The sequence below is a fragment of the Megascapheus bottae genome, chromosome 32 (genome assembly GCF_031878675.1).
Source record: "Megascapheus bottae isolate mThoBot1 chromosome 32, mThoBot2.hap1, whole genome shotgun sequence".
Classification (NCBI taxonomy): Eukaryota; Metazoa; Chordata; class Mammalia; order Rodentia; family Geomyidae; genus Megascapheus; species Megascapheus bottae.
In genome coordinates, this window is record NC_143540.1 from 5,566,062 (window position 1) to 5,574,283 (window position 8,222).

Consider the following 8,222-nt stretch of genomic DNA (forward strand, 5'->3'; position numbering starts at 1 on the left):
GGAATCCAAAGATGTGTTCTAAAGACGATATATGAACTCCTATGATATGCAAATTTATGGTGAATCTACAGATGTGTTGGGTTTTTTTCTTTTCTGGTTCTAGGGACTGGACACTGTCCTTGAGTTTCTTTTGTATTCAAAGTTAGTGCTCTGCCACTTGAGCCACAGAGCCACTTTCAGCTTTTTCCAAGTAGTTTATTGGAGATAAGAGTCTCATGGATTTTCCTGCCCAGGCTGGTTTTGAACCACAATCCTTAGATCTCAGCCTCCTGAGTAGCTAGGATGACAGGTATGAGCCACCGGCACCTGGCTGAGTTAACCATTCTTGAGATATGATATTCCTATGTTTTTTTCAACTTCTCAGAAAAGACCAAGAGCTTTTTCTTCTATGGCAGGTATAATACAGAAGGGGTAAGCAGCAGCCACTGATGGCAAACAAGTCAAGACATTTGAAAGGAGAATGGTAGGGACTTTTGTAAGGAATCCCTTCCTTAGATGTGCAGAAAACTAAAATAAATAGGCAATATATGAAATAGGTGTAAAATACTTAATTAAGCAGGGTGGGCACTAATTGTGCTACTTTGCTTGGAGACAAGTGGAAATTCAGAAAGCAGGGTTAGAGGAGGTGGGACTTACCAAACTTAACACCATTACTCTCTCAGATCTACAGAGAACATCTTTGTCAAACTAGCACTTCAAAGCTACAGGCCTTTTTGGTCCCCCCCCGCCACATCCCCCGTATCTCTCTTTCATTTTACCTCCCACTCAGCGTAATTACAAAGAGATAAATATTTTATCCTCTTTCTTATGATAACCCGGGGCTACTAGATTGCAGAGGCAGAGCCATTCTTTAATTCCATCTTTAAAATGTACCATTCACAATGACTTTCTTCATGCACAAAATGCACATGGGATTTATGTTTATTATTAAAAATGTCATGATGTTGAAGCATGAGTGCCTTTTAGAAAACTAGTCATACTGGGTTTAAAAAGGATGCAATGAAAAAGGATGAACCCCACCTCAGTCACATTGATTGGGATTCCTTCCTTTCTCTCTTCCTTGCAGTGGCTTTTTAAAATCAGCTTGTACTTCACTTGTCCTCCAATTCTCTCTATTCCCTTTATACTGGAGTAAAACCACTGCTCACATAGGCGGACGTGTAGTACTGAGAAGTCGAACCCAGTACCTCATGCATGCTAGGCCACTAAGCTAGATTCCCAGCCCAAACATATTTAAAAAAAGAAAAAGAAGAAGCCTGTGTGAGCTGTTTGACAACAGGGTTACACAGACCAAAGCTGGCAATAACTACAGAAGTCGGCATTAGTCTATTAGCTGAGGCAGGCCTTGCTAGATGAATGTGCTTGTGCAAGCAACTTATCTCAAATACTTTATTTTTATGGGGGAGAGGGGTGGTTTCCAGGACTTGACCTTGCTATCTGATGTTTGCTTTTGTTCATTGCCTGGTACTCTACCACCTGAGCCATGCCTCCAACTCAGTCTTTCTTTTTAATGGTACTGGGGTTTGAACTCAGGGCCTCATGCTTGCTAGGCATGCATTACCACTATGCACATTTCTAGCCTATTTTTTTTTGCACTGGTTATTTTTTATATAGGGTCTTACTTTCTGTCATGGCTACTGTTCAGACTGTGATCAGCTGATTTTAGGTCTCCTATCAAAACTGGGGTGACAGGGCACATCACGACTCTCAGAGAGAGAGTCTCATGGGTTTTGCTGCCTACAGCCATGATCCCTCCCCTTCTTCAGCCTCACACTTGCCAGAATGATAGCTGCATGCTGTCATACCTAGCTATTGACAGAGGAATCTTGAGAACTTTTTGCACAGGCTGGTCTTGTCTTCCCAATCTCATTCTCCCAAGTAGCTAAGGTTAGAGGTCTGAGCCACGTGTCAATGGCTAATCATGTCATAGATTTGCATATAGTTTGTGTCTCAGACCTTCAGAATTGAGCCTTGACTATACCACTGCCTGTCTCCATTGGTCTCTTGTTGATAGATCAGGGGAGGTCTCAATCTCCCCATAAATAATATGAAAGAATTGAGCCACGAGTGTGGCTTAGTGGTAGAGTGCTTGCTTAGCATGCATGAAGCCCTGGGTTCGATTCCTTGGTATCACATACACAGAAAAAGCCAGAAGTGGTACTGTGGTTCAAGTGGTAAAGCACTATTCTCAAGGACATTGCCCAGGACCTGAGTTTAAGCCTTAGGACTGACAAAAAAAAAGAAAGAAAGAAAGAAAATAAGAGAATGACTTAGGCTAAATCTCATAGAGTGTGTGCTGTACAGGTTCTGTATTTCTGGAGGACCTTATTCTACAAATAAGAAAAAGCTAAAATGAAAAAAAAAGTGCTTCCAGAGGTATTTGAAGTAGGATTCTACCTTTGCTATCAGAATCTATATTTCTCAAAGAGTTTTAATGAAGGTCAGTTTAGATATTCTAGTCTATCTGGCCAGTGTCTGGTTTTGATGTAAGGCTTCTTATAATTACAGTTATTTTTCTAAGTAGCCATAAGCTTTAACCAGACTGTTTTACCTACCAGCAGGTCAATGACACAGAACTCTGAATATCTGCTTCACCATCTCCATGACTAATAGATGGGCAGGCCAGGGTTTGAGCTGCATAAAAATATTTTAAAAAGAAAACGACAAAAGATTGATTATATTAGCAAAGATCAAATTTCAGCGCGTTGGTGGTTGGTTCATCCTGTAATCTGAGCTTCTCTGAGATCTAGAGGATCGTAGTTCAAAGCCAGCCTAAACAGACAAGTCCCGTCTCCAAAATAACCAACACACATAGAGCAGCTGGAGATGTACCTCGAGTGGCAGAATGTCGCTCAAACAAGTTCAAAGACCAGTCCTGGCAAGATGATAATCATCATCATCATAATAATAGAAATACCATAGCTGCTGGAATCTGATAGGCATGAATCATCCCCTCCCCACAGTTCATGTGTTGTGATTTTGGCTTCTGATATGGAGGTCTTAAGATAAATGGAATGTTTAGCAGGAAGTAATTGAGGCTCTATCCCTCTGGAGGGATTAATATCCTTTTCAACAGACCCCAGTGATGCCTGTGGGGTAGGTAAAGAAAACACAGGTCCCTCCCTTATCTCTGCCTCCTGGCTTACCATGGGACACGGTCTATAGATGCACTCACCACAAAAGACACTGACTCCTGCTCTTAACATTAACCATGATCAGAGTTTGGTCCTAAGTTTTATAGGCTCAAGTCGCTAAATTTGTAGACATTATGGAAACTGAATGTACAGCCCCAGCACAATCTCATTTTAATGTTAGTAAATCGATATTCATTGACTCAAGCAAATGGCTGATACGTAATTGAAGATACAACTGTCTGGTGGACGAGGCAGATTCGATGGGCTCGCCAATGTAACAACATGGAAATCATACAGGAGCTTCACTTGTAACATCTGGGTAGTATTTCACTGAGCAGGTACTGGGTAGATAACTTGATATTGAGGCATCTTGAGAAATCTCTCTCCATTAAAAGTATGTGTTGTAGGCTGGCTTCATAGCAAGACAAAAGAACCATGGACAAAACGTATGTGTGTTAACAATGGCGGCTGTGTTTTGCATTTCAAGAAGCACAGTGGATGATAATAGCAAGACCGTCAGCGTGATGAATACAGTTACCTTTACTTCTCTATAAAATCTACCATAAAAGCCCAAGTGAAAGTTGACAGGTCATTACTTGGTGAAGCCATTCTGGGAGTCCCCTCCTCTCCCCCCCCCCCCCCCCGCCCCCGCCCCCGCACCAGGCATGATACATGGCTCATGTTATTCTTGCTTTCAGAAATCAAATTACAAGCTTTACAATACACATATATATGGGTGCACTAGAGGCAAAATGTAGTCCTCTTGTAGTCCTGACTAGCAAATTAAGTCTGTCTTGTTTCAGCCTCACTCATTGAGATGCCAACAAATATTTCTGACGTGGGAATTACCATTCCCCCGACGCTCACCATCACTGTGAATGTTTATCCACCATTTACTCTGTGTCTAGACACATTCTTTTTTTTCCCCTGCCTTTCCAAGACCTAAGCCCCCTTCTTGCCTTCCTTTTCTTCTATAGTTATCTCCTTTATGAAAAAAAATCTATTATACCTAGTAGCAAATGTTCTCTGCAGTGGAAATTGTTTCTTGTCAATTGGCAATCCAATATTTTAGCATCAAAGAACAGAAGGACAATCATGGCTTGATAAGTAAATGCTTAATTATTTAATCAGGCTTAGGGCCCATAAAACAAAAACACATGCGTGTTTAATTTTTATTTACATAGCACCTCATAAGCTCTCCATAAAAGTTCTATAGAATGCCTATTTGGATAATAGATTAGGGACGTGGGTTTGTGTCAATATATGATTACAATGCTTTTTTTTTCTTTTTTGTAGATTCAGCTCTGGGAATCTGAAGAGAGCTGATGTAAAATGTTTTGACCCACTCCAATAATGCTGGCTGAATAGGTGGATAGGATAATGCTTGAACTGTGTAAAATTTGGACCCCATTCAGTTGACCTACATAGCAAGGATAATGGATAAAAAATTGATCTGGGTTTTTGTCTCCCTCCCCACTTTTTGCCACCTGCCATGTATGCAATTGAGTGTTAAAGTTGCTGCTCCAAACACCTTCCTTTTGGGGGTTTATTTTCAATGTATTGTAGATGTATAATTTTTTTCTTTCATTTTTTTCCAGCTAGACTCCCATGATGTCATCTTTTCAAAATGCACTTGTGCATATTTGATCAAGAGAACATAACAGTCTGTATTAACATCAGGTAGGGATAGCTGACTTAGGCTATGTCACATGGCATGCATGTGGGTACATGTATGTGTGTGTATGCATTCTGCCTGTGTTTTCCTTACCTCCTGCACGTTCTTTCTCAACATCAGAAAGAAGTGATTCCCAAAGTTATAACTGAAAAGAAATTAAAAACTGCCAGTGTGATTCTGAACTTCAGGATTCAGAAAGCTGTAGACCTTTAACTGGCCAAAATATTCAAAATACACAGCTACTTGATTAATTCCTCATATATATCCTCTTCACACAAACTCACAGCTCTTTTTGAAGATCAAATACAGTTGGCTATCTTTTTTTTTTCTTTAAAGTCCCAAATCAAAGTATTTCCATACCATGCTAGAATTCTTAATATGGCTCCCTCTATCTTGAATGGCAGGTCTGTGTTCTGTTGACTTCAATCTCATGTGAGATCATTTGGGGAGACTCTGGAACTCATTCATATATTGATCATAAATTGATCATAATGGTATTGGTTATCTACTCTACATGCGTGCCCAACCCACATATCTGAGCATTCAAAGGACTAGATTGTCTTGTATATAAATCATACTTCAGTTGTCTGACTTACAAGGAATGACTCAGATTGTATAGTCGGATTGTATTTATACAAATCCTCCCTCAGGCAAACCTCATCTACAGCAAGGTTCTCCACTGTGGGACTCTGATATTTTGGAGCAGATCCATCTTTGCTGTGTGCAGGGTCAGGATTGTGGGCAGGCAAAGAGTGCAGTTAAGAGGGTCTCGCTCTTTGAAGAGGCCCCATGCATGGCTTAATACTTGGCTGCTGCCATCTTGAATTTCTTGATAATTTGATCTTTGACCATGACATCTTGTGAGTAAAATCTAAGTAGAACATGCATGTATGTAGGAGAGGTTATCAGGGGGTCTCAGACCCCAAATATAGCAAGAGACAAACAGTGCAATGACATATTAGGCAATCTATCCACTGCTTACAGTAGTCTAGAGTATTGCAACATCCCTAAAGGAGAAGCTAGGGCTAGGGTGTTGACAACAGCAACAGCAGGAAAAGAAGCAGATGTTGGCAGGTGGCATGGCCTCAGAGGAGGGGGGAATGTCACATGGAGCCATTCTAGGGCCCACTGTGGGGGAACAGCTTGCCTGTCTGTCCCACTTTGCATTAGTTGCCTAAGTGCAACTCCCCAGCCCAAATGTGAGGTCAGAAACTGATAGCATCTAGACAGTAAACGTCCAAAATCATTTCATGGACTTACTTAACTTTAGAGGATTTAGCATCTCTTGTTCTGAAAACTATAGATAGCTACCTTAGAAAACAAGTATTCAAAGGCTTCGCTGTAGGTATTAAATCTAAAGATGGTTCTACTGCCTGGAAAAGGAGCATTACTTTTATGACACTTTAGCTGAGCTGCCCTTTTAATGAGAAGGTACTCCTTATAATTGAGAGAATAGGGATAGAATACATAAACACCCATTTTTGAATTATTCACCAATCATCAGGCTGTTTTTAGGTCCCGCAAGGTACAGAAAATGTCAGAGGACAAGCTAAAAGGTCATATAAATTTATACTTAAAATTAAATTCATACTTAGATGAAACTAATTTCTAGGACACGTTAAGGCTTAGAAGATTTTCCCGAAGCAAAGATTTTCTTCAAGAATTGATAGTTCTGGGGGTACTAAAAAATCATATGTGTAAGTAATTCATCATAAATTTATTCCAGTGTTCTTATGACTATTTAAAAAAAATGAGCCAACACAAATGCTCATGTCTGTGATCTTTGCTACTCAGGAGGCTGCCATGTGAGGATTGAGGCCAGCTCAGGCCATGAAACTCTCATCTCCAATTAACTACTAAAAAAAGCTGGAAGTGAAACTGTGCCTCAGGTGGTAAAGTACCACTGTTAAGCTAAAAATCTAAGGAACAGCACCCAGGCCCTGAGTTTAAGTCCTACTCTTGGCAAATACACACACACACACACACACTCTCACAATATCACAATATCATGATGATGAAGACAGCTGAGAGCTGTCTTCATTCCCAACAAGATTCATCTCCATAATTAAGTTTCTCCTTTTCACTGACATGCAAATGAACTACTGTAAGAAAGATCTGAGCTGCTGAGTGCATTCTAGATGAGAAGAGACATACATAGGGGGTACCCTGGCCTGAGAATTTTATTTATACACACAACATCAAAAATATGGCACACATTTAATGGGGCAGCTGTGTATCTGTTTATTTCCACATGTGCCACCAACCAATTGTAGTTTGAAACCAGGAATATTTAATTATTATTCTCATGACGTACAGAACGCCTGTAATTTGCCAAATGTGGGGTTAAACGCAGAGCACAAATTCCAGGGTCTTCGTGTTTATGAGTACGTGTGCATATCATTCAGGATGAAAATAGACAGTCATGAAACTAAAGGCTAATCCTTTAAACCTTTAGATGAACATAACTGTTCATCAGGTAACACTGTAAATGACCAGTTATGCTCGTAGAATCTTTACTTTCAAGTCAGAGGGTGTGTTCTTCATTTTACTTGGATGTAGAGGTATAGGGACAGGCAAGAAGGTTATTATTTGGAAACGGTATAATCTGATTTTATAATTCCTTGTCTCCTTCTGTTCTCAGTATTCCCAAATGAGTAGCCTGGAGCCGATTGGAACAGAAGCTATAGCCGTTTGTTCCAACACATTTTTATTTTTTAATTTTAGGTGAGATCACATTGACCTATTTATATTTATGGGGCATCTGTCGCTCCAGAAATCCTGGATAAGAAAAAATGGATCAGACCAGGAGATGAAGACCAGGCCAAGACTGAACTAATTTGGTTTTGCTTTTCTGGGGCCCTAGTGACCATGAGATTTCTTCCTTTTGAGAAGAATAAGAATTTCCTTAAAGAGAACAGTTGAGTTCTCTGGCCATACTGGAGCTTTGCAAAACTCCAGGAAATTCAACAGTCCTTGAAAGAGGAAAAAAGAAGAAATCCCTCTTTTCTCTAGCGTTGACTAAGAGCCTTGATGCTTCCTAAAGCAGTTACAGTAGAAGGAATGAGACCAGGGGCCAGGCACCAGTGACTCAGGCCTAAAATCCTAGCTACTCAGGAGGCTAAGATCTGAGGATCACCGTTCAAAGCCAGCTCAGGTACGAAAGTCCATAAGCCTCTTATCTCCAACAAACCACCAGAAAACCAGGAGTGGTGCTGTGGTTCAAAGTGGTAGAGCACTAGCCTGAAGAGCTCAGGGACAGTGCCCACCACCAGGAAAAAAAAGTGAGACCAGGAGCTAGAGGAACTCAGGTAGCAACCATGGCATCTTGATCACTATGCCAAAACCATAAAGGGCCACCATGTCAAAGTCACAACAACAATAACAACAGCAAAAACAACCCCAAAGCTAATAAA